Source organism: Stenella coeruleoalba, assembly GCF_951394435.1.
Source record: "Stenella coeruleoalba genome assembly, chromosome: 12".
Classification (NCBI taxonomy): domain Eukaryota; kingdom Metazoa; phylum Chordata; class Mammalia; order Artiodactyla; family Delphinidae; genus Stenella; species Stenella coeruleoalba.
In genome coordinates this window covers 24,582,450-24,610,142 of record NC_137158.1, presented here as the reverse complement: position 1 = coordinate 24,610,142, position 27,693 = coordinate 24,582,450, and the positions used below count along the sequence as shown (strand labels likewise).

Sequence of the window (27,693 nt, the reverse complement as noted above, 5' to 3'; positions counted from 1 at the left end):
TGTTTTTTGAACCTCCCCAGAATGTAGGTCAACATCACCACGGTTCCTCATATATGTTGGTATTTTGAGAGTTGAGATATCTTGCCATTTTCTTCCCCAGACCTAGGTCTACCCAGGTTACATGTATGGTTTTAGTAATCGTGGAACTGAGCTCATGAATTCTTTCTGTTAGCACTCACCCCGGAATTATGACGGTAAGCGCGCAGATCACACCTTTACCTGGAATAAACAGAGCGCTCGTGACGGTGCTGGTCATATGGTCTAAAACTGAAGCTGCCCCACTGTTTTCTAGGCAGCCCTAATGATCTGACTGCGTAGTTACAAGGCAGTTTTCATTTATTTTACTCGAAGAGAGAACTGGTAAGTTTTTGTGGTGGTGAATTGTACACATTTTGACTGCGTGATATCCACATTATCGTAATGAGGTTAAGAGTTGTCATTATTTTAAACCTACACACATCCTTGAGTGTTCCTTCTACAACAGAATTTCTCAGTTTCAGCACTGTTGACATTTTAGAGCAGATAATTCTTATTGTGGGGGCCGTTTTGTGCCTGGTGGGATATTTAGCAACATCCCTGGCCTCTACCCACTAGATGCCGGTAGCACCCTCCTCCAGTCGTGACAACCAAAAATGTCTCCATGCACTGCAGGTGTCCCCTGGTGGGTAGAATCACCCCGACTCAGAACCACCTGTCTGTTCGTATTTTGGTTTGGAGGTTCACCCTCTGCCTCTTAGTCTAGGTGCTCAGTTACGTCTGAGATGGACTTAAAGGGTATAAAATAACATTTTTCCTCCTGCCATTTATTCTAAAAGTGGGAACCCCAAGTTAGGTAAAGTTTTCGAAGGCTCAAGCAAGGGTATTTTAGGGAAGAAATTTTCCCACAGGACAACCTGGCGTTTTGTTGCACAGGACAGCCTCTCTCTTGGGCTTCTAGCCTTAGCAGGTGGAACCCTTCAAGGCTGCGCTTTCCCAGGGCTATTCAAGAGCAGATGACTCCACTGGCTGCGCCTGGGGGTGTTGACCTGCGGAGAAGGGGGACTTCTCTTCCCGGACCGAGCAGAGCCCCAGGCCACCAGTTCAGTGGCTCTCGCCAGGCTCACCTCCTTCCTCTCCAGCCCCAGAAAGAGGGGAAGAGGCAGGACCACAGTTCTTTCTTTGGAGCAAAGCAGACATCCTCCCCAATCCCAGTGGCTGTGGTCTCCGAAGCTGGAACTCTCGTTAAGCAAGGAATGTGGAGCTCTCCACAGGCTAAGGCAGCCATAAATTTCCTCTGTTTGTTTTGTGAGGACTAGTGTCGACTGCCGTAATGAGATCAGAGGATCCCCTGGGGACCAGGCCTCCAGGTCAGCGGCTGGAGCCGTTTTCTGTGGCTGTTCTCTTGGCTGCTGTGGGAGGATGAGGCCCCTCTCCAGACCACGGGTGTGATGTGGGGATGTGGTTGCATCCTAGTCTTACTTCTCATCCTCTTTGCCTCTCTCGTGCTACCAAAACGTCAGTGTGCGGTCATCCAGCTCTAGATCGTTGAAGAGTTGACGTCAGGCACATTCCTTTCCTCAGAACCCAGGACAGACTTAGCTAGCTGGGTACAGAGAGTGCAGGGCGGTGACGGCTTCCTTGGGGTAACTTCCTGCGCAGCTGATGCTGGCTGAGGGCACATCTCTCAATGCCTGGCCTGACCCTTAAGCGCTTCTTCACCCAGCATCACTCTGCTAGGAGGAAAAGTCAGGGTGTGAGTCACGCCAATACGGCGTATGCTATAAAGAACATATTTCTAGCTCTTGCCTGAATTACAGCCAAATGGCCACAGAGGGGACGGCTGGATATGCCAGAATTGCGTTTAGGGAACCCCCAAACTGGAATTTGTGACAGAACAGTATCCTGAGCTGGTGCAGCCTGGCCCCCGTCCAACCCCCAGCCCCACTCCACCCACCCCCAAAATCCTTAGGTATGTTGGATGAAATAGAAAATAATAAGTGCATCGTGAGCTCGAAGGCAGGAAAGGGAGATAGCAGGTGCCAGAAGACGCTGATGCCACAGACCGGGCCATAGGTTCTAGGGGCTGTGGTGTTTATACTCCCACAGGAGCTGTTGGCCCACAGCAGCAAGATGAATTCCCTGCAGAGTCTCTCTGTGGGGTTCTGAGTGTGAGTGTTTGGGGCACAGGGCTGGGGAGATGGGCATCCGGTGTTCCGTTGTTTGAATGGCTGTGGGCTCCCTAGTTACACTACCTGCAAGGTGTGGGAACTTCAGTTATTTTGACGCTAAACTCATTTGAGAGCACTGAGAGCCCCAGCGCCCTGGCAGAAGCAAACTTTAGGACACAGGGTGCCCTCACAAAGAACAAGCCACACTGTGGAGAAGCTGGTGTTGGAAAGGACGAATGTGAGCCTCAGGGAAGCAGAGGTCAACAGAGAATCCCTGAGATTGCTTTCGACAGGGGCCCATCGTGGCAAATTGAGCTGGAGAATCAATGAATGTTTCTTCCCAGAGGAACAAGGCATCACACCCAGTCTGACTTGCTAAACACATGAGTTTCGCTGTAAGCACTCTGCTCCCAATAAGGCGATTGCCTCTCACTACGACCTATCTATCCTCAAGGTATTATTGAGAATATTTAAATTCCTTAATTAGAAACCTTTTATTGGAGAGATAGCTGGTCCCCTTGAGCTTCTGGAAAGAGATAGCTTCATAGTGATTTCCATCATCTTCCTTTTCAGTGGGTCATTCTGAAGTCCCCCGCTGACTAGGCTGTCTGTTGAGTTATTTTAGCTTCTCACCAAATCACAGGAAATGTGTTTGCCTGAATTGTTCAGCAAACCCCCCAAGGGAGAAGGAAGCTGAGATTGTTTGAAGGTCTCTGGGATTCTTTCAGCATAACATCAAAGAAACCTGGGCAAGTCAGTCATGGTTAGTAAACCTTTGTCCTAGAGGAATACAAGTCAGCCGTCTCAATCCAAAGTGGACAAATGGACTGGGGATTTGCCTCCACCTGTGGCCAGACACCAGGTACACTGCTGGCAGTGACATGCACTGTTGGCAAACGTGAGTTGAGGATGCTAAAATTAAGGCATGATTCTTTATTTATTAGTAGGGTGATGAAATTGCTTACGTTTAATTTTTTTCTTCTGAAGCATGCAAAGAGTGCCCAAATAGTACCCTGTTGACCTAAAAGTGATGCCACACTTCTTAAGAGAAAACTCCTCAGTATTTTATTCTTAATTTGAACCTGTTTTTTCATTTAGTCTCAAAATATTCTGGCCAAGTGAGGAGTAGATATAGATATTGTCATTAAAGCATCAGAAGAACATAAAATGAGAAGAAAAGGCTCAGTTGGTGCCCGATTTAAGGAAGATCTTCCTAAATGTTTGTCACCAGCAATTTAGCCTGCTATAACAGAATACCATAGACTGGGAAGCTAAACAGCAGTTTATTTGTCACGGTTCTGGAGGCTGGTAAGTCCAAGATCAAGGTGCCAGCCCATTTGGTTCCTAGTGAGGGCTCTCTTCCAGACAGCTGACTTCCTAATATATCCTCACATGGCGAGGAGAGGGAGAAAGAGAGAGAGAGAGAGAGAGAGAGAGAATGCATGCACACACGTGAGCTCGCTGGCATCTCTTCTTATAATGGCACTAATCCCATAATGGGGGCTCCACCCTCGTGACCTCATCCAAACCTAATTACCTCCCAGAGGCCCTGCCTCTAAATATCATAACACTGGGAATTAGGCAACATATGAATTTTGGGGGGACACAAACATTCAGTCCATAACAACATTATAATTAAATTTTGCATATATTGAGTGCCTACTGCATGTAAGGCAGTGGGATAAGTGCTGGTTATTTGGGCATAAAACAGACAAAATCTCTTCCCTTGAAATACTTATAATCCAGTAGGGTAATTGAGAGGTGAACACCTACGTACAATTACAAGCAGAATGAGGTGGTGCTGAATGGTGATGGGAAACAGGAAGAGGAGAAGAGCCTCATCTTTTTTAACATCATGCATACAGTACTTTCTTCATGTTTTCATTTAATCCTCAAAATAATCTTAGGAGGTATAAAGAATTTCCCCAGATTTTACAGATGAAGGAATAGAGACTCGGAGAAGGTTAGTGCCAAGAGGCAGCGTTGACATTCACACTGGTGTGGTTCCAGGGAAGCCACAGCAGTACAACCCTAGAGGGTCAGGAGACAGGCTGGGAGCCACCAGCCCTGGAGATTTAAAGGGACAGAGAATCCCCCGACCGACATGAAAGGTGTACATGGTGTACATAACAGATACAACCTGACCGACCAAATCCAACCCGTACGGGATTTCCAAAGTATTAACCTCAATTGCCAACATTGAAAAAGCATGTGATTTTACGTAATCTCTCAATATTTTTGTCTTTCTTGAATGTCAGCTCTGGGGCCGCGTACCTTGTTCTTACTTTCTTGGAGCTACACCTGAGTGGCAGACTCTCCAGTCTCCCTACCCCGCATTGTCTTCTCTGGCCTATTCCCTCATGTCATTCTTTCTTGACCCCTTAGGCATCTGAATTTGTGTCCTCTGGTTTAAATTGCCACCCAGGCAAGAGAAGTAGGCTGAACCAGGCCCCCTCTTGGGAGCTCTTCTGTACTGTGCCTTTAATTAAGATACTCCTAAATCACTGAAATTGATCTTTCATAGCGTGATAGCGCTAAACTTAGATATCCTGACTTAGGATTTGACTACGTACGGGGAACCCCCAGCATGCATGCCAGAAGCGGTCATCTGAATGCAGCTGACACTCTACCCCTTGGCACTGTGCTCCTAGCACTCTGCTACTCCCCGTCTGGCTCTCAAGGCAATTTTTGTGTGTTAACCAGGAGTGTCTCTCTCCTTTGTAATCCTTTCATTTCCTCTTCCTTATCACAGTTTCCTGTTGAAATATAGCTCATAGGCTAGTTAGTATTTCAGAATATTAATTTTCAAATTGCCAGGAAGAAGACTTCTGATGATGCTCGGTGGCCAGATGCTCTCACCCTTCTGGCTAGGGTCATGTGTTTTCTGTGACACGCCGTGAAGGCAGGGTGGCCAGCGTTGTCCTGTCTCTTGGGGCAGAACCATGGTATGGCATGTTTGCTGCCTAAAGCTGGGGGTGACAAGGGCACAGAGGTCCTGAAGAACCAGAGCCACGTGTCTGCTGGAACCCTGAGGATGGAGAAGGACTTCAAGAAGTTCCTCAGGGAGCATTGCTCTGGTCCCTCTGCTCCTTATTCAGGAAGAGTGGAAGGAGACAGCCACTTGGGATGTGTGTGCACATTCAGGGTAGGGGACAGGGGTCTGTTTGCTATTTCACCTTTGGATCCTTTAATCCCCGCACCACACCCCTTATTGTGGAAGGGAGGGATTGGACTGTCTGTAATTAAATGGTCTTACATTTTCCAGTTTTGCACGAGGAGATTCCACTTGAAGGTGGTCAGGACTTGGCTTCAGAGACGTGTGAACTACTGCAGCCCATGAAATTTACTCCCCCGAGGTGGAAGGTATTAGGGCTCTTCCTCTCATCTGTTCATGCGGTTTCCCAAGCTCCTAAGTCCTAGATTTTGAGAATTTCTTCTAGACTCTTATCATCTTGCCTGCTCTCCCTTTCTTTCCAAAATCTGTTCATCTTTTTATTCCCTTATTCCTTCCCCACAAGCTCTTGGGTCCTCATGCTGCAGCCCTAAGTTTAGGATGCTGGATTCAGTGGTGGGAGGGAAGGGACTGGAGGCCATTCCACAGGCTGACCTCAGGGTGTGTTATATGTAAAAGCCAGAAGGAACTTGGACACTGTGAGGTATAAACGGCTGGTTCCTGTTGATGTGTTCCCATAGAAGTGCCTGAGCTACCCGGCTTTGAGTTGTATCACAAAAGGCTTCTAGAATGAGCATCTTGGTAGGGGGTGCGGGTGTTGGAGTGGGGAAAAAAGCCCAGTTCATCATATTCCATTGATGGGTAGTAAGTATTAGTTGTATTTTCAAGGGCCAAGAAATAGCGCAGTACACACACACACACACACACACACACACACACACACACAGCCCTTTGACATGTTTAAGCTTCTCTTTAGAGTAAGGAGAAGAGAATAAAGTTGGCTTATGCTGTTCTCACCATATACCTCTCTACTCCATTATCAGTGATCCAGGCGACATACGCTTTTCTCTGTGGTAGGTGGAGACTGGTGGTAAATAAATAGTGGTGAAACAGGTAGGCCCAGGCTTAACTTTACTCCAACTCCCACTTGCTGACACTCGGGCCCTGAGAGTGTATAATCCCAGAGAAGCCATAGGATGCGGCATTGTCATCAGAAGCCTGAGTCTCTGGGTCCCTTCCGCAGTGAGGACCAGCTGGCGAGGGGCACTCGGCCACATCGCTGAATCTGTCTCCAGGGCTCTGTTGGTTCGCCTGCCCTTTGCTTTTCTCCTTTCTTTGTAGCCTTCACCTTTTCTTTTCATTCTCTCTTTGCTCTCTTCTTCTTACACGTCCCCAGTCACCACCTCCCTGCTTACCCACACTTCTTTACCCGCCTGGAAAGACGAATTGCATTTCATTAACCTTTTAGATGCCTCAGCTTGACCTTGGGCTTTATTGAACCAACCCTGTTAGGAGCAACTGAGTGGAAGAAGTCACGCCTTGGTCTCTGGGATGGGCTTTCTCCAGCCACCCTTGAAAGGCATCTGTGCTTTCCTTTCGCTTAGTATCAGGAGAATCCAGCTTCATGAACCATTAAAAAAAAAACACTGAGGGCTTCCCTGGTGGCGCAGTGGTTGAGAGTCCGCCTGCCGATGCAGGGGACGCGGGTTCGTGCCCCGGTCCGGGAGGATCCCACATGCCGCGGAGCGGCTGGGCCCGTGAGCCATGGCCTCTGAGCCTGCGTGTCCAGAGCCTGTGCTCCGCAATGGGAGAGGCCACAACGGTGAGGGGCCGGCGTACCGCAAAAAAAAAAAAAAAGAAAAGAAAAAAACACCGAAAAATAGAATAAAGAAGAAAACTCCCTTGATTCCACTATGGTAACTCTGGTATCTTTTCCTCCAAGGCTTTATACTTAAGAGGCAGCCTCATTGTTTAAGCTGTGGATTTTTCTAAGCTTCTTCATAAGCTGAATTGGCTATAAAACAACGAGGTTCTCTGTGTTTCAAAGGAGATCAAAAGAACTTCATGGAATAAGGTCGGTCTTCTCTGTTGCTGTCCAGAAGCAAACTGACCCAATTTCTAATTCTGTCGTCCATTTGCTGAGGTGTTTTGTGTTAATGGTGGTCTTTGAGTGTGTGTATGTGTGTTTTATTGGGGGAGGTTTTTTTTTTGCGGTACGCGGGCCTCTCACTGCTGTGGTCTCTCCCGTTACGGAGCACAGGCTCCGGCCGCGCAGGCTCAGCGGCCATGGCTCACGGGCCCAGCCGCTCCGCGGCATGTGGGATCTTCCCGGACCGGGGCACAAACCCGCGTCCCCTGCATCGGCAGGCGGATTCTCAACCACTGCGCCACCAGGGAAGCCCTGGGGGAGGTTTTTTATTGGTGGTCTTTGAACATATTTTAATTCTGTAGTATCTTTAAGGGAAGTCACTTCCAGCCCAGGGTCTACTGCCTACTATAGCATGACTAAGAAGAATTCTTTTTCCTCTCTGCATCTGGTGTCCTAATTAGGAAAACTACCACTCAGATTGATCTCAGTACTAAATAAGAGTATTAATATAAAAGTGCATTGTACAGTTTCGTGCGCTGCATAGCTGTATTCAGTTTTTTTTTAAGATTTATGATCCTGGACATGAAAAGATTTTCCTCTTTTTAAGAAAACCCTGAAGTCAATTTGCAACAATTATCAACATTGTTTTTAAGGTCCTGCATTAAGAGTCATGACATCATCCTAGGCTTTATGAGTGAGAGCAAAGAAAAAAAATCTATTCATAATATTTATTAAGAACTTTCTAGGTGACTAATATTTCCTTTGAAGAGTTTTTATTCTGACTTTGTTATAGAACCAACATACATGAAAATGAGACAGGAACACTTGGTGAGGGTGGGGAACATGAGAGGATCCAAAATTAGTTGAGTGCGAACTATATATAAGCAAGTTCTGAGGGAGTGGGGATGGTGGAATGATTGGAGCTGGGTGGGATTCCCTTGGGGAAATTATGTTCAAGAATCCTTGTCTGTTTGTTATTATTTCCTTGTGCCCACCTTTCCTGTGTTGATACCACTGTGTCCATTTGAATGGAATTGTGACATCAGGCATCTCTGCCAGGCTTTTGGACAAACTTCCCAGTTAAGTGTTGGGCTGTAGTTTTTAAACAGATCAGATACATATGTCAAAAAAAGGAATTAACATGTATAGAATTCTACTTTAAAACCCAGAAATTCACTAGCATCTGTTTCTGGAAATTCGAAGGTAAAAGTTACATGGAGAATTTTCTTTCAGTCGCTTTAAGGTTGGTTAGAATTAGATGTTGGATTTTCTTGGCTTTGAAACAGTGATTACTCAGGCCTCATGTACAGATGAGGGGGTTTGGATGTAGTTTAGGCTACAGAGTCAGAATTCCAGGGTCTCTCCATGTGGTACATCATTGTTAAAATACGTCATTGCTATGACTGAATGTGGTATTTTCTTTGGAATCTGTGTCTCAAATAGCCAGGGAGTGATCTTCCGTTTCCTCTCCCTATCTTCTGATTTATAATAATAGTGTATTCAAAGAATAGTAATGTGTGCGAAGTAGGAGTTTATCTTTCGAAAATGTATATTGCAAAATCACTTTCTTAATGGTGCAAGTTGTTAATATGGAGAATACAGCCTTGGACTTCTGTGCCCTCGACTCAGTTAGCAGACATGCGTCTTGTTCTCCGACAGACCAAGGCTGACTGCTAAGAGCGAGAGGTGATGGTAGGCTAGTGGGATTCTGAGTACTTCTTCCTTTTTCTATTGAACATTTTCTAGATTGTTAATATAGTTAAAAACAATATATTTTTTAAAGCACTGCGGTTCCGCTTAAACCTCAAATTCCAGTCTTTATGGAAAGGTTCAGATATATAAATCCTTCCTAGATGCAACCTGAAAAAAATAATACAGAAATAAGGTGATTATAAGGCACCTTACATGTTTTGTTCTCCTCTCAAATCCACCCAGAAACATCTTTCAAAGGAAAAGGCTACAAATCCAATTATGTGGTTGAAGATATTTTCTTTCTGTATTTTTTCGTAATATCTGACAAATTAGGAATCCTGGAAGTGAACAATGACTGTTCAATTCTAAAATGTAATTCAAATGAATCAAAAAACCTACCTAAAGAACCAATAGTGTGGATAAAAACGTGGACCCTTATTTCCTTAAGGGTCCTTTCCTTATTGAGGAGACGTTGGGTCATCTGCTTCATTAGGCCCACAGTACAGAACTCCTGAATTCTTTTATGGTACACTTCCTCCCAAAAAGCTCTGTGAAAGCTTCTAGCTAGTAAGCCCTGACAGTGGTACAATCAGGCTCTAGCAAATGCTGGTCTGTTCCTTTTTTTTTTGGCCATGCCATGAGGCATGCAAGGTCTTAGGTCCCTGACCAGGGATCGAACCCGTGCCCCCTGCAGTGGAAGCATGGAGACCTAACCATTGGACCACCAGGGAAGTCCCAGCTGGTCTGTTCCTTTATTCCTGTGGGCAGCACGGAAGGCATTTAGGTTTGGCATACATGCTACTCACATGCTAGATCCTTTCCCTTCCTCAGGAGGCCAAAGCCTGCACTAGAAACCCTTACATAACTGACCTCTCTGGCTTACTGGTCACTATATCCTCAGTACTCAGCACCTAGTAAGTACTCAAAAAATAGTTATCGAATGAATGAGTGTTCTTGTCCCTGTGTATCTGCAGTCACTCTGAGCATATAATATCCAGCTTTTCCTCGGACACTGGCGTGCCCAGTGTCTGTGGCCTCAAGACTCTTGATTGGACTCTTCTAGACCTGCACTGTCCAGTACAGTAGCCACTAACCGTTACATGTGGCTATTTACATTGAACTTTAATTAAAATTACATAAAATTTAAAATTCAGCCCTCAGTTGCACTAGCCACATTGCAAGCGCTCAGTAGCCACATGTGGCTAGTGGCTGCCATATTGAATAACACAGCCGTGGAGCCTTGCTATCGTGGCAGAAAGTTCCACTGGACATGGGACTGCTCTGGGCCTTCCTGAACGCCGGCTGATGGATATCCTCTTTGTCTTTGCAGTGCAGCTGTCTGCTGCAGGAAGTGAGGTCTGCGGGACCAAGGTGAATCTTTAAGAGCTGCCTTGCATTGTGACATGTCTGATCCCTTGCTGCAGTCCCTACAGCATGAACAAGGTAAGAGGTACTTTGGAGGCTCATCCTTTGTGTCTTTATGGTACCATGATTTATTACCCTGGGTATGGGATAACTTGCTGTGGCGTGAGGAGGTTGCATGTCCTGCCAGAAGCATTCCAGAGGTTGGCAAGCAGTGTTGACAGGCAGGGTCACAGGGACTGGTGGTGGTGTAGTCTTCCAAAGGTGTCAGCTGTGTTTATCAGAGGCCTCTGAGCAGCTGAAATATTGGTTGTTAGTGTAATGGCCCTGGCATGAATATTGGAAGATTGAGGCTCTGGAGCCAAACTACTTGGGTTTAAATATCAGCTCTTACAGATACTAGCTTTGAGGACCTTGGGAAAGTGGCTTAAGTGTTCTGTGCCTCAGTTTCCCCATCTGTAAAATGTTGATGATAATGGTACCCGCCTCACAGGGTTGTTATAAGGATGAAGTGAATTAGTATGTGTACCAGTGTTTAATATAGTCCATGTCTACATTATAAGCATTTGATCAATGTTTGCTGTTGTTCTTTTTGGTGTTGGGGACACTCTTGTCCCTTAGACATTGTTGCCAGAGAGTCCTGGGTGCATCTGCAACATTTCCACTTTATTCCCCGATTGATTCAGCAGGCAGCAGTTGATTACCAGATGGGCACTCTGGGGATAAACGATGAATGGGGCTTAGGTCTTACCTTCAGCAGGTGACAGACGATTTGGGGGCACTGTGGCTAGTGTGAGGCATGTACCAGAAGCTGTGGAACCACAGAAGGGACACTCAGCTTTGGGGGATCTGGATAGGAGAGTATAGTGGAGGTGACATCTTGAGTTGGATTCTGTACCATACGTGATCATTTCTTGGACACAGAAGTAAGGCAGGGCATTCCAGGTAAAGGAAACAACCTATGTAGAGGCACAAAAGCATATGAGAAAGTCTGACGTGTGTAGAGAAGTCCTGGAGCAGGATTTCTCAATCTTGACACTATTGACGTTTGGACCAAGTGATCCTTTGTAGTGAGAGGCTGTCTTCTGTATTGGAAGTGTTTAGTAGCATCCCTCTCCCCCAACCTCAGTTGTGACAACCAAAAATGTCCCCACACATTGGCCAGTGTCCCTCGAGGGGATGAACATGCCCTGGTTGAGAACACCTGCACTGGGAGAAGATGCCAGATGTGAGCCCAGAGAAGGAGGGAAGGGTTGCATTCTGAGAGCCACTGAAGGATTTAAAACAGGGGAGAGACATTTCCAGAGACTGCAGGAAGAGGTAACCGCAGGTTGTGATGGAGTTGGACAGCGCTTTTAGATGATTTGGTCTTAAAAACGGATTATGGAATTCCTAGCCTTTAGAAAGCCCATGTAACTTGTTGAGATCGTTTTACTAACATCCCCTTTCCGGGGGTAATTTTTCTCATGGCCCTTTGTTTGGCCTTCTCACGGGCACGGCTGCTTTACCCCATCAGAAGAAACCAGAAAAAAGTAAGCAATTGTTTTTTGAGAGATTTTCATTTGGCTGAGACAAGCCACAGAAGAGGAAAACTTTGCTGACCTTTTCCCCCCTCTGGCTTCAATACTTACCCTCTTTTAAAAATCTATCTATCTCTCTATATTTTTATTGAAGTATAGTTGCTAGACAATATTATGTAAGTTACAGGTGTACGATATAGTAATTCACAACTTTTAAAGGTTATACTCCATTTATAGTTATTATAAAATATTGGCTGTATTCCCCATCTTGTACAATATATCCTTGTAGCTTATTTTATACCTAATAGTTTGTACCTCTTACTCCCCTCCCCCTCCCCCCTTCCTTCTCCCCACTGGTAACTGCTAGTTTGTTCTCTATATTTGTGAGTCTGCTTCTTTTTTTGTTATATTTATTAGTTGTATTTTTTAGATTCCACATGTAAGTGAAATCATACAGTATTTGTCTTTCTCTGACTTATTTCACTTAGCATAATGCCCTCCAACAGTCTTTGAGGAGTGAGCTTTTGGAATCCTAGTTGGGCAGGTATTGTTCCCCAAAGTCATAATTGGAGGGCAAGGAGGAGAGGAGATCTATCACGGCAGTTACTGCAAATCTTGGCTTCTATCACTGACAGTTTGGTGTAGTGAAAAGCTAAGACAGCTCTTGGGAAATCTCAGATTGGCAGGCTCAGTATGCTGTTTCAGCCCTGCCCGAAGTTTCTCCGGGGCAACGCAAGACCTGATGTCATGGTTTGGCTCTTGACACACAGCTGGGAACCAGACTCCTTAGAAATTTCAAGTGTGTCTCAGTAGGTGTGTCTGTTGCTTGGGAGGTTATGTTCTGCCCGAGTGACCCAGTGAATGCTCTATTTTATGTTATTTTAATTTAAAGTGGTGATTAAGCATGATGTGTAACCTTCATAGGTCAGCATTTTTCTTACGGTTTTCTTGGCATAAGACAAAAAAAAAAAAAAAAATAGGTCACCCTCTGGGGAGGAAACAGATCTCAGCACAAATAAAACTAGATAGTCATCTCATCAATTAGGATATGTAAGTCAGAACGTTGGAAATATTTTTGTGGGTGTGATTGATTTTCTAAGTAGAAGTGTTCCCAGAAAGCTGGAGACATTTGAATTGTACACTTTCCACTTCCTTGGACATACACGGTAATCACGCTCTTTCCTTCCCAAACTCCACCTAGTTATGGGACACTTTAACCAGGGAGGTGTCCAGATGGGGAGGGGGCTGGAGCATCCTGGGGTCCAGTGTTGTTCCTCTGATGCACCAGGGCAATTCTGACCACAGTTAGGCATTGACAGCTCTCTTTTGGGTCAGTTGGAGACGATACCCTCTAGAAAACATGGGAATGGCCACAGGGCACCAGGAATTGGCAGTTTGTCTAACTATTTTAATGGGATAACCTGTCAGTGAACTGCTGGCAGCCAGGTAGAGCCTTCATTCCTCACATTCTGGAACTTCAGTCTGTGCCTGGATCTGGGAACACACCAAGAAGGGGTGCAGTTCCAGTCCTCAGACAGCCAGCACGCTGTCTGTCTGAGCACAATGCTCATCGTGAACCTGGGGCCCTTTCTGGAGGCTGGTGTACATGGGATATGTCAGGTTGATACCCAACCTGTAGGTTTATACAGAGTGGATACCCTCACGTCTATTCACCTTTTGAATATTGTAAACAGACTTTAGTGGTTGTACATTCTGGGCTTTATGCGCTAGCCTTACACGTTAAAGAAATTGTGGGTGCACAGATTTCCCCAGGGTGCTGTTTCTGCCCGGCCCTATGCAGACTTGAAGACCATCTTTCCAACTTTCACACTCTCCTTGGATCTTTTTCCAAGAGCTGATTTTCCAATCTTTAATATTGATCAAAAACTTTAAAATTAGAATTTAACTTTGAATTTTGTCCAAATTCTTTACCCTTTCTACTTTCTTGGCTATTCTCTTGTTAATAGGTACAAATATTTATTATATATGATATAAATTTTGTTAACAAGAAGGATTGGTGTTTCGTATGTATGTGTGTTATCTATATGTTAACATGCTGTAAAGAGAGGGTTTTAGTGTGTTACTTGGAAAATCATAGCCAAATGGGAGGCAAGTTAAACAGGATGGGATTTGGGGGAGGCAAATCGGGCAGAATGGCGTACGTTCAGTACATGCCACTATATACACAAAAGCACACTTACAGGAACAACATTCTGCTCTTGAAAGCAACCTTGGAATTACAATCCTAAACTCTTTCCCTCATGGCCATCGTTCTCATGAAGGCACATCGCATGCTGTTCTCTGCCTTGAATTTGTGAGAACACTCCATCTGATTGAAAAATAATTGATTTTTCCGTTGTTGCACAGAACGCTCTCCACCCTGCCCCCACAGTGAAAGTGAATCTTCTTGAGAACTGTTTCTTCCTTGTCATGTTCAAATAAAGCCAAATCTGATTGTTACTGCTTTGGACACGCGCCATAGCAGCAAATGAAGGAGGGTAGTGTCTTTTATCTCTCTTGGTGGGTGGATGCCGCTGTTTTGCTTACTATATGCCCGACAGAATTTTTTCGCTGAATGTTTTCCAGTCTTCAACACCATATCTTACTGTGCCAGGTTTGAGGCAGTTTTACCTTTACACTCAGATCAAAATCTCTACAGTCGACAGAAGAGTAACACTGAAATTTAGTTTCTGCCTTCATTTAGAGTTTTTCTTCCTTTGCAGCTCTTTAATATGAAGCAGGGAAGTCCAGAACTCACCACCGTTGGTTCTCCCACCTAACACCCAGCAGACACATAACTCAACACTAGGTCCTTCAACACATTTGTCATGTACCCACTGCGTACCATGCACCATGCTTGCAATTCACCGGTGAACAAAACAAAGGTCTTTGCCGTCCAAAGCTTCTGTTCTGGCCAAGACGAGGAGTCGTCTCATCCCAGAGTTTAATATTTAAACATACACCTAATGTTAAAACTTTCTCCATTTGAAACTTTTTCTATTTGAAGAGCAAGTTAACAGAGTTACTGGACACAGGATAGGATTTGGTAGATAGTAAACATGTAAGATCTCTCTCTTCCCCTTTCTAGGACACTCTGGGTGGTTTCACCCAATGACCAATCTATATTTAACGAGTCTCCCCATTTTTTTTTCTGAAGGCAAATGGCCAAGTTCCCCTCCTGGCAGATTTCAGAGAAATACCACACCCTTCGAAAACCAGTGACAGGGAAGAAAATACAGATAAAACTTAAATGATCTCGGAATAAGGAGAGCCTTATTAATTTCTAGTGGCAGAAGTGATAAAGGAAGAAAATGTATTTGTTTAAAACCTAAAGATTTCTTTCCATCAGAAGACATTCTGAACTATCCTGAAAGACAAGAGACTAGCCAGGCAATATTTATAACATATATGACAGAGAGTTAACTTAGCTGATGTATGTAAAATTCTTGAAAATTAGTAAGATAAGAGTGATTCCTCTAATAAAAATGAGCAAAGAACAGAAGGATAAAACCAATAAAGGAAGAAATATGATCAGCAAATAACATATAAGAAAATATCCAATCTCAACAGTTATCAAAGAAAGACAAATTAAAATGATGAGATGGCATTTTCTACAATTGATGAAGATTCATAAAAGTTACTCATCAAAGGTACGAATAGGACTGGCAGGCTCTCTCATTGACGGTTAATGAAAGAACACGTTTCTCAAAGGGACCTAATGTGTATCAAAGCCTCAAATAGACACACACCTATTGACTCAGAAACTCCTATTTCTAGAACTCAGTAAGAATTAACATAGATGTGTATAAAAATGTAGCTGATATTCATCACATATTGTTATAATAGTAATTTTTAAAAAATAATAACCATGGTACATCCATATAATAAAAATGACAGGGAGGGATGGAGTAATATTTGATAATATAGAAAGGTGTTCTCAGTAAATTGTGAAGAAGGCAAGTTACATGATAATATGTACAGTTTGATCATTATTTTGTTTTTTAAAAAAGATACATGGCTACCCACAGGAAAAAGATTGCAGGTACACATCAAAGTATTAAGAGCATTATCTTCTTTTTGCTTGTATGTTCTAAATTTTCTTTAGCAATATGCATTCTTTCATACTAAAAATAGTGAAATTATCTTTAAGATATGAACGTCACTGTATTTTTAAAATATACATGATAAAACAGACTGTGAGATATTGCCCAGAATTCTGGCAATGGTTTTCTCAGAGGACAGGTACATGGTATTCATGTTTCTTATTTAAGAAAATATTTTTCTGTGAGAAGAGACACCTGAGAGCTCTTTCCATTCCCCCACCCATCTGGAGAACACACTGAGGAAAGGCCGGATGAGGACAGAGTGAGAAGGTGACCAGGAAGAGAGCTGTCACCAGGAACCAACCCTACTGGACCTTGATCAGGGACTTCCAGCATCCATAACTGTAGAAAATAAATGTCTGTTGTTTAACAAATTTTTCTGTATATTTTCAACTTTCTTATAGTAAGTGTTTGTGTATATGACTGACAGTCAGAAAAAAGCAAGCATTTTAAAATAAATACTATTTTAGCTGTTTCGCATTTGAGGTACAACTGGGTGGAGATATTTAGTGAGTGGATAAAAAAGAGACAGAGCCATTGGTCAAACAGAGATTTGAATTTGGGAGTCATTCTCTTTGACATATTGCCAGGAAAGAGCATTTTAATGTACTGATGTTTTGGAAGCAGTAGTAAGTAGAGAAATGCTCTAGAAAAAGACACTGCCCTTTAATTCAATGGCTCAAATTTTTTTAAATGGCTGTTACATCCTCTTACTCATTACATCCTCTTATTCAAGATATTGCTGATGTGCCCAAGTTTAGACCAGTGGTTTTCAAACTGTGGTTTGGGGACCCCTGGGGGGGTCCGTTCATGGGCCACCTGCAAGATCAAAACTATTTTCATAATAATACTGAGATGTTTTTTGCCCTTTCCACTCTCTCTCAAGTATACAATACAGTTTAGGAGGCTACATGCTATGACGTCATGCTATGATGTCATCCCTCTGACGGCTGTTGGAATGTGTGGTTGTGTCTTCATGTTCCAAAAATGTCTCAGCTTTAATTTTTAATACGGTGAAACATCAATAGAAATAACTGACGTGAACAAAAGCTCTTTAGGGTCTGCAGTAATTTTTAAGCATATCCTCAGATAGGAGTCTAGACTGCCTGTGTCCTGTGTTCAGCAGTCGAAGCAGCTGGGCCCTGGGTCCTGAGAAGGAGTGCCCTGGACATTGTAGCACATCTGTGCTGACCTCCCACATCGTTAAGGAAACATTACCCTTATTCTTTATTTTTAAAACTTTATTTTTATAGAATTTGTGTGGCTAAATGAAACATGGTTGGCACAAGGCTGGTGTAGCACCTGGGTTACATGTAAGTCAAATTCTGCTGAATGTGGGGTGTATGGAAATGAGAAAATTAGACCTCCAGTCTCTTCCTTGTGCATCTCACTGGGCAAGTCAGTGAATTTTTAGGATAAAAACGGGAATGCAGTTCCCTTCTAAGAGGTGAGGGAGGGCAAGATTAAGATAATCGTAACCTAGAGGATGGTCAGTTTGGCATGAAATAGGGAGAAGACAAACTTAAAAGAATTAACTGAGTATGTTTATGCTCATTTGTCTTTAAAACGTGTGCATGTATAGAACCTGTGTGTGTAAATGTATGTAAAACACATACCTGCTATTTGAGAATTGCTTCCTGAGTTAACATAGAATTCGTCCTTTATACAGTAGTTTCTACTGCAGGAGCGACATCAGTGCTTCTGTTTCATTCCTTCTGCTTTACCAGGAACGCATTTCAGTGGGTCCTCGAGCATGGGACTTACCTCTGCATCACAGAACAGCACACAGTGGGGCAGTGGTCAGTGCCTGCCTCTCTGAGAAGGCATCTTCACGGCCTGGGGTGTAAGTTGAGAATCTGAACCCTTCTGTACAGAGAATTTGGCTTTAGAGGAACGATTCTGGGGAGCCAGGAGACCGGGGGCCCCGCTGCAGGATTCACATGGGCGTGGCAGTGCCTTGACGTGAGGGGCAGGACTCCGTAGCCTCACTTACCAGCTCCGCATCATGTCGGAAAAGATGAAGGAGAATCCAAACAGGTGGGGGGGGGGGGGAAATTAAGGCTTCTAAACAGAAAGGCTGGACTTTTGGTTTAAGACCATCATGGCCCAGAGCAGGAGAAGGAATATGTTTGACATGACTGTAATCTAATTTCAAGTCTGAGAGGCCGAGCTGTGAATCATGATAAGCTCTTTGAAATATGGCCGCAGCTACTGACCGTAAAACAGTTTTCACGTGGCAGAAAGAGGATGCTCGGTCCCACTTGGTTGTTTTTAGTGGCACTTCACACACGTTGTGATTGTCAGTGTGGGAATCTTGGTCATCCTTATTTCTTGAGGGTTTAAAGAGGCGTGCCTAGGATTTTTTTGATTAAAACAAGTTTTCCTTTTTAAATTTTTTTTAATTTTTAACTGACAAACTGCCCTACCAGCCTTCATGTTGAGCTGTAATTAAATGCTGACGGAACTGGCACGGTCTCGTTCTGCAGCACCATGTTGAACTAAGCCCACACCAGCTCACAGCATCATTAGACAGGTCCTTTGGACACATGATGTGGGCGGTGACCTCTTTCTTTGATGCTGGTAGTGGCTGGGTCCCCTTGTAACAAAGAGGCCAGTGGATCCTGGCCTTGTGCATCAGGCAGAGGAATGCGCTGACAGCCTTCTTAAGTCCTCAGCTGTGCCCCTTTCCTCTCAATTAGTCAGTCTTCATGGAGACAATTAAGTTACATCCTATTGAGTTAATCGGTGATTGGAAACATGACTAGTTGCTCAGTTAATCTGTGGCTTGTCCATCTTTAGAATATTAACAGTCCACTCAATTTGCCTGATTTTGTGAACATATCACCTCCACTGGTGCAGTTGCTGTGTATGAGGGGAAATTCATAATAGAGAGATGGCTATCAGTCCCAGCTTATTAATTTGAGTACCTAATGCTTTGAATTGCCTTTTTTCCCTCTCTTTTTGTGATATTGAGGCCTTATAACATGGAGCTGTTTTGCTGGCATTTTTTCCTGCTTCTTGTTATCTTTTATCTCTGTAAAACTAAGCCCAGCATTATTGTTTTCTATAAGATGTTTGCAGAGAATGTTGTGCTTTTGAATATATGTACATCCTTGGCTTTATGTTTTAAAAACCTCCTACTGTTCAATAAAATTAATAAACGTACTAGAGGAGAGATGCCTATTTAGAGCATGTAAAACTACATAATTTGCAGGAATCCCTCAGTAAATGCTCAGAAGACATGTATTTCTCGTCTCTCATAAATGACAATGTTTAGGTTTAAATGAAAACACTGAGATTTGATCAGTCACAGTTTATATGTTCTTCTGGTTTATTTGGTTTTCTTTTTTTTTTTATGGAATAATTCCATAACGTTTTACCACCCTCAGACTTTAAGAAAGGGATATTATCTTGAGAGGCTAGTCTCAATTAGATATAAATATGAGCAACCATTAAGATAGCCAGCTCTAGCCACAGAGGTAAGGCGTCATAGTGATCAAGGAGCTCCTGTTAATTAGAACAGTAGGAAAACTGCAACAAGTTATCGGGGAAAAAAAACAACAATTAAAACGATGGCTGAAATTAGCAATATCTGCATCTCTTGTTATTTCTTAAATCCAACCCACAAACAATTTGTTGTGACAGCTCTAGGCTGGGATTACGGCATTTTGCAGGAGGTCTGATTATAGCTAAAAATAGACACGTGTATTGAAGATCCGAAGAAGAATATTAAACAATTGAAATTTTGTGAAAGACTGATGCTGTTTCATTGTAGTAATGTCCCCAAAGGCACATTAGTAATGCTGCTAAATACAGACTTTAATAGACTTTAATAATGTGTACTTCAGAGGCCTGATACACAAAGGAATAATGTATAAAACATTCATTATGGAAAATTGCAACCTTTTTTATTTAATAAGAAATCTGTTGAAACAAAACCGTTGCACTGCCTATGGCATTGTGTTCCTGAGGCTAGCAGGCTGAAGAGTAATTGCTACCTTCTCTTACATTTTTTTCACCTATTCTAATTAAGTTACAATCATATTTACTTATTTGTTGCATGAATGAAAATGAGGATTAGAAAAAGAGGACTTGGCATTGGATGGCCCCTTGTTCACGTGTGGTCCAGCCTCTCACTACCTGTGTAATCTTGGGCAGGTACCTTAATATCAAACTCCACTTCTTCATTTGCAAACTGGGGGTTGTTCTGCTTACGTTACAAGGTCAAGGTAGGAGATGTGAAATGTTGGCAGGGTGAAGGCTCCACGGAATAGGCACTCAATAAATGCTTCCTATCATGATTACTTTCTACATCTGTTTCTCTTTGTATTGCTTATTTCTGTGGGTGACTGGTAGGGGGAGGGGGGAGCAGCTAGGGGGTCGAGAGTAGGAAAAGGCAATAAAAAAGAAGCCTCCGTAAGCAGCTCTGTCGCCAAGCCTTGCATTGGATTTCAATTTGATTTTAATGTGCTGCTGCTGAGAGCCATGTTGCTGAAGAAGAGAGAAGAGTAAGAAGCAGATGCTATTGGAAGAACAGTGGGGCATTTATCTCTTTTAATGAGATAACATCATTAGAGTGACAAAGTGCAGCGAATCGATACAAAATGGACTGGTGCTATCTTCCCAAAGTGCACCGATGGTTACCCTTCACAGCCTTAGAATCTGCTGAATCACGAATTCTGTTTTATCTGTTATTAGAGCCACTGACTTTGATATCACAGAATAGATCCACACCTTCGGGATCTGCCCAGGAGAAGGACAACAGACTAATTGGATAAATGAGAAAAATCCGAGGTGATTTATAGCTGCCCTGTAATCAAGGAACCTCAGAGGAAGGCGGTTGGGCTTTTTTTCCCTTTGACTTCTTTAAATGGCTGCGCCCCCTAGCCTACTCATCTCGCTCTCATTCTGCTTCTTGGTGTAGTGTCAGGAACACTAATCATGTCAGGCTGTGACACTGACAGCCCTGACATTCACAGCAAAGAGACAAGAAGGAGAGAGAGACCTCGGAGGGGGAAGGTGTGGAAAAGCAACGGGGGAAGGGTTTTTTCTTGCACATAAAATCCATCGCTGCAACATCACCAACGTTCTGGATAGATTATATCCAAGGAAAACTAAGGAAGGAGCAAGATGAATTCTAATGGAGATAAAATTGGTCAGGGGAGATGTTTTGCTACTATTTTTTCCCCTCTTCTTTTAGATTTCAGTATGTAGTCTACATGAGAGTGACTGAGGCTATGATTTCTTCTCACCAAGAAAAAAAAGGCATTGAAAAAATTTCCCTCTTATCAGTTAGGAGTTTGGGATTAACGAATACACACTACCATATATAAAATAGGTAAACAGCAAGGACCTAGTGTGTAGCACAGGGAAGTATACTTAATATCTTGTAATAACCTATAATGGAAAAGAATCTGGAAAAGGAACATATATATGTATATATGTGTGTGTATGTGTGTGTGTATAACTGAATCACTTTGCTGTACACTTGAAACTAATACAACATTGTAAATTAACTATACTTCAATACAATTTTTAAAATAAAATTAAAAACACTTTCTCTCTCCCACTATCCCAGTTTTCCTCTTGGAAACAAAGCAAAGTTGAGCACGAATCTCAGCAGGAAGTGTGTGCTCTCTAAGATTTTTCATTTTATTGCCAGATTCCCGTCGTTTAATCTGAACAATGACCGCCTCAGGAAAGGAGTCATTGGTGAGGGATGTTTTCTGACCGTGACAGAGCTGACCAGGGGACTCTTTATTCAATGTCATCCTCTGGCCACCTTACCCTTAGCCTCCCCAGCACCTGCCCGCTGAGGAAATGATGGTGCACCTGGCAGTTCGAAGCAGGCTGCCTGTGGCCAGTTCTTCCAAACACCTTTGAGGATTCTCTCTCCCTCGAGCACTTTCTGCATTTGGAATCCTTGTGGCAAGTGGTCTCTGGTCTCCATCTCGGATCAGGCAGGACCTGGAGACCTGCAGCTGCATCTCACACATCTGTCTGGAATCCAGATGCTATGATCTAAACTGAGCTCTGAGCTCAGGCTGAACCATCCTAGCTTTTCTATACACAGGAGAACCCAGATGCCAGCTCAGCATTTGAGGTATTTTGAATTACAGCTCTGTGTCTTAACACAGATATCTGTCCTTTTACTATTTCATCATGCAAGGAAAAAAAGTAAACAAAAAATGGTGTATTGATTCCATGTTAGTTATCCTACCACAAAGGAAGTACATTTTTGGGGTCTATATTTGAGGGCAGAAGGTTTTACATGGTGACATCTCTTCAGATTAATTAAATATAATATGAATTGAGAACTTTGGAAAGAACTGAGACCTCATTTTGCGATATTCTTGTCTTTAGTACCCAAGTAAAATTTTACACACTTGGGCCACTTGGGAGAAATGCTCCTCTGAATTTGCAAAATAATTGTTTTAAGTGAATTATAGCATAATTTAAACTATGTTTAGCAACATTTACATTGTGGCTTATTTAAAGTTTCTTGAGGAAATTGTTCTTCTACTGGCAGAGGAGAGTACATTTGTACCCTGGGGAGGATTTGGGGGAATTACCCCCGAATATCTTCCTGTAAATTCAGATTTTCTTTGAAGTTCCTTTTTATCCTAAACATTTACATGGATGTTACATTGTTCTCTGTGATGTGCCTGTGGGTTTTTTTTTTTTAATGTAAAAGAACTTTAAAAATTACTTGCCAGTTCAATTACTTCATTAAGTCTTATATTAGGTCATTTAGCTGTTAATAACAAATAAGCCCTCAACATTCAGTGGTTTGACACAATGAAAGTTGCCTTTCTTGCTGAATTTTGATCCAGTGTAAGTATTTCTGATAGGTGAAGTGCTTTTATTAAGCAGTTATTCAGGAATCCTGCACTCAGCCTCCTGCCGTATTCTGGCCTTACCGTCTGTATTAGGTTTCTAGGCCGCTGTAACAAAGTGCCGCCACCTGGATGCCTTATATAACAGAAAGGCGTCTCGCAGTTCTGGAGGCTAGAAATCCAAGATCAAAGTGTCAGCAGTGTTGGTGTCTTCTGAGGCTGTGAGGGAGGGATCTGTGCCAGGGCTCTCTTCTTGGCTTGTCAGTGGCCGTCTTCTCCCTGTGACTCTTCACAGCATCTTCCCTCTATTCCTGTCTGTGTCCAAATTTCCCCTTTTTATAAGGACACCAGTCATACTGGGTTCAGGCCCACCCTCTTTCAGTGTGACCTCATCTTAACTAATCACATCTGTAATTATCCTATTTCTAAATAAGGTCATTTTCTGAGAGGCGGGGGGGGGGGGGGGGGGGGTGGGGGGGGGTTAGGATTTCAACATGTGACTTTCCGGGGGGAGGAGACAGTTCAACCCATAATCCCATCTTTAAGGCTTATGATGATTGCATCTAGCTGGTGGAAGGGGAAGAGAGCATGAAGAAGGAACACTCCTTAATCCCCATAGCCCTGAAAGGAGTCCACATTTTCTCTTCATATTCCAGTGGTAAGAACTAGTTACATGGTTCTTCTGCCTGAGTGTAAGGGACCTAGGAAATGTAGTCCCTGGATGAGTAGTGACTGTGCTAGGTGGCTCCCAGCAGGCATGTGCACAAGAGCTACCCATCTTTCTAGGAAAAAGTGTCACGTGTATGCTGTACTTCCACTGCTCTTGAGAGCGTGCTCGTCAGAGGGCACTGAAAGAGATCCTATCAGAGTTTGAGAATCCCATTCTAGCATGCTTTCCAATGAACACTCCAAGTATTTATATGTAAATGAGGTTGCTTACTATTTTGTTTTCTTAAGAATCTAATATATTCTCAAGGGAATTTTATTTACACTATTAATGGGCACTTTTTCCTCTTACGAAACTAGTGAAATCCCAAATAATGAGGTTTTACTCTTTGCCAGAAGTATAACGTGGTTAGAATGGTTTCCTACAGTACAGTAACTTTTTTTTGTTACATGTTCTATTATTACTGAAAAATGATATGCATCCAAGAGGGGAACAGGGTATTGTGAGTGCAGGGGACAATTATATAACCTGCTGTGCTTATCTCAAATGGCTAGACTTTAGTATTTAATTATAAAAGTCTTGTCTCTCCTATCAGGGTAGTCATTATTTCGAAAGTTGAACGTGGGTTTTATAAGTGACTAAGTAATTGCTTTGTATGTTCCTTTGCAATTACGGTAAGAAGTCATGAATTCTCTACATTTAGAACTGCTAAAAATTATTTAGATTTGCCTGTTGAATAGGTTTATCTAAAAAAGGACTTGGGAAGAAATTTCCATTGTGAATTTTTGGCTTCTCAAAGGAATTTGTAAGAAATTTTCCATGAAAAGGGTAGTGATAGTAATTTGAAAAGGATTAAGTAGGTACAGTCTGAGAACTTGGTAGGTAGTGTGGAAACACATGAATACTGAACCATAATATTTAAGATTTTAGTCGTGAAGTCCCATGTCAAGAAACGATTCTCTTTCTGTTTTATTGTTCTGTTATTTTAAAACACGGACGTTATCTAATGATTTAAAACCCATCAGTGCTACTATAGATTTCCCTTTGGTCAAAAAACCTGACGGTATTTCAGGCAAGATAGTCATTTAAACAGTAACCTTTAAATTTTTAGTGGTTTTAGTTTTAATATGTCAAAATAAACTAACACAAATATTTGAATCATTTTAAGAATGAACTAAGTCCTCATTCATTTAGATGTTATGAATTCAGATTTTGGAGTAGGGTCTAGGATGAAGTTTATCCTTTGTAGACATTTGATAAATAATTATTATTTTAACTGTTAAACCAATATTACCTGTCCAGATATAGAAGATCCAGTATTTGAATTTGGATTTTATTGATTTCAAAACCCATGCACATTTTCATCCTGTCACATTGCCTGATAGGAGAATATTTGTTGGATTGAATTCAAAATACATTACGTGGATTTGCTAGGCTAAGAGTAAATGCAACGTCCCATGATGAATGTTTTAGTTCTTGAAAGAACAAGCCCTCTGCAAATGAACAAACTAATGTAGTGGCTGGAAATTAGTTTCATCTCATCATGAAAGCAAGTCTGTAGAACTTTTACTTGCTAACACTTTAGTAGACTACCACTTCCTAAATAAAGGAGCAGCCTCTGATGCAGAAAATTTCTTAAACATCCATTATGTGACGAACTTAGAGTTCTTTAGAACTCATGTTAGTTTCCTTAAAACTGGTTTCTGATTCAAACTCTCACACTTGCCCCCCTTTTGAATGTGCTTGGGTTATGCAGGCTTTATTGATTGGTTGAGACCAACACAGAAAAGGCAACCTTGAACCATAGGTGGGCCTGGCCTGAGGGCAAGATAAAGAAAACCTATCTATTTTCTAGTGAAAAGCTCAGCTAGAACCCTAAGATAAAAGAAAGGTGTATTCCTCTAAAAACATTTCACCTTTTCACCTTTTCCAGCAACATGATAAGCCTGACTTCTGTGAAAAGGATGATTTAAGAGTTTTGAGGGGTGATTACATCATTTTCAGTTTTATTCCATTTACTCCATTCGTGGCCTCTGCTATGTGACTGTGGCCAAGTCACATCCTCTGTTTGAAACTTGGGGTCTCCACGTAAAAGATGAAGCCATGGGAGTAGATTAGGAACTGTTAGCCTGGTGTCTTAGCTGAGGTTGGCTTCAGGGGCTGTCTGTAAAATGCTAGGAATTGAGTCCAGTATGTGGTGTGCATATGCATTTTTCTGGAGAGAATGGTCCATAGGTTATGACATCAGATTCTCCAAAGCTTCAGCACACAAAGAAATCAATAGGCCAGATGATCGTAGAAGTCTGTAGAGACTCTAGCTTTCTAGTTTTCTGTAAATTATACTAAGCACAGGCTATCGTGGGCAGGGTAGATGAGAAAATTAATGCATTCTATCTCCTTTCTGCAGTGTGACCTGGAAGGGAAATTTGGAGTGTTTTTATTGTAGACAACTGCTTCTCTCTTCTCTAGGATGAGTGTTCTGTGTGCAGTAAATGTTCAGTAAATGTTTGTGGAGGATGACAAAATTCTGTTATTAGCAGAAGAGCAGAAATAGTCTCTCAGTTTGAAGTGAGTCACTTTTTGGTGATCAATGAACATTTTTTTCAGGCCTGAGAATTTCTTGTAGTTATCTGCAATGGGTGTTTAAAGAATCATTTGAAATAGCACTTAACTTATTTAGACTCTCAGACACTTGGAGAGTTAGTGCCTAAAGGATGTTCAGAGTTAGGAGATCGATTCCCAGCAGTGAGGAAGCAGAGGCCCAGAGGTGCGGTGACGTACAGCAGTGCTCCAGCTTCATTTCTCTGGCTGGTGCACCTACAGTATGGTAAGCATGTTGTCCTGACAGAGAGCCTTCTCGTACATGTCGTGGCTCAGCAGATCAGCCAGCCTGAAGCAAGAGCCCTATTGCTCAGCAGATAAACAGATGAGAGAATCAGGAGAGCACTCTGGCACCTCCCTTCTTTGGGTAAGGAGGAAAAAGAATTAAGCGGCATCCCCTGGCCTGCTGTGCAGTTTGAATCTAATGGAAGTCCGCTCTTGAATATGACTCATGCAGTTCACTGTATTAAAACAACATACTGTTCTCCAGAAAATCCGATTAAAACAAAGTTTGATTAAAACAAACAAACAAAAACACCATCTCTTGACTGCTTGGATATGCCTTTCAAAAAAATCGGGGGTGTTTACTTACGTTATTACTTCTTTCCAAAAACTGTATTTCTTTTTTATCCTGTTGGTGGATTTTAAAAATTGGCTATTGACTCCTTAATATAAATGTCTACATGTGTGTTTTACAACCATTTACTCTCTCAGCTTTTGTTTAAAATGTAAGCATCTTGGCTGTTTTCCTTGGGAACTTTGTAAAAAGAGAATAATCATAGTAGGCCACAGTTATATTATTTGTCTTCAAAGTTGCTATGAACAGTCACTATTAGGATTTACTCTCCAGGTCAAGTCCACAATTCAAAGTCAAGAGCAGGCCAAATGTTCAGAGCTAGACTTTGGAAACTGATTTCATTTTATTTATTTTTTAATGCTAAAGACATACTCAGAGGGCCTCCTTTTGTTGCATTAGTTTTTCATTTTTTAGGACCACCAGTCCTTATTATAGCTATATAACATGAAACTTTCATGATTGTAATCACTTTTCATAGTTGTTTGAGCTGGATTGGTAGTATGAAGTAACCATACACATTTTTCAGTAGGAACAGAAAAAGTAGTATAAAATATTATTACCTGTATTCTTTGACTTAGTTTCCTAGGATAGGTTTTTATAAATCATCGGTGTCTCTTTTAGTCATGAATGAGTAGACAGTATGGCACGTGGTTTTGTACCATGTATATTTATGTATTTTTGATAGATATAAATAAATTAGCGCCCAGGTACCAAATAATGAACACCCTCAAAATTTGAATTTCAAGGAACAGTGGCAGAAAATATCATCACTTGAAACTGAAACTTTCAGACATCAACAGAAAAATGGCTGAGATTAGCTATGTGTGAAATTCCCAGAAGGTAATCCACACTCAGACAGACCCATGGTTTTTCTACCCATTTTTTGATATCCCATCAACAAAAATCAAAATAAATGTAGATACTTAAACAAGTGAACAAACAGCGTTGCTTGGGGTGGAATAATCTGATATCTGGTGCCTTCTGAGGTGACACAGTATGAAGGACACAACACCTGGAAGGTATTATTGCCAAAAAAGTATAATCAAGCCTCTAGACCTCATTCCAGTTTAAAGGAAGTACAGGGGGATTGAGAAGGAAGTTAAATACCACTGCAGGAAAAGAAGGAAATCAATTTTGTGGAAAATT

At 42.3% G+C, this 27,693-nt stretch overlaps 1 protein-coding gene across 2 annotated transcripts in view; it reads left to right on the top strand.

Moving 5' to 3' along the window:
- Nucleotides 1-27,693, top strand: part of BACH2 (BTB domain and CNC homolog 2) — a 355,734-nt gene that overhangs the window by 73,916 nt on the left and 254,125 nt on the right. Inside the window, exon 2 of one of the 2 annotated variants that reach the window (XM_079939384.1) lies at nucleotides 10,217-10,324. The gene's annotated coding sequence lies outside the window, so the exon portion shown is untranslated. Of the gene's footprint in view, nucleotides 1-10,211; nucleotides 10,325-27,693 lie in introns of both variants that reach the window. The other variant, XM_079939383.1, reaches the window with a different exon arrangement.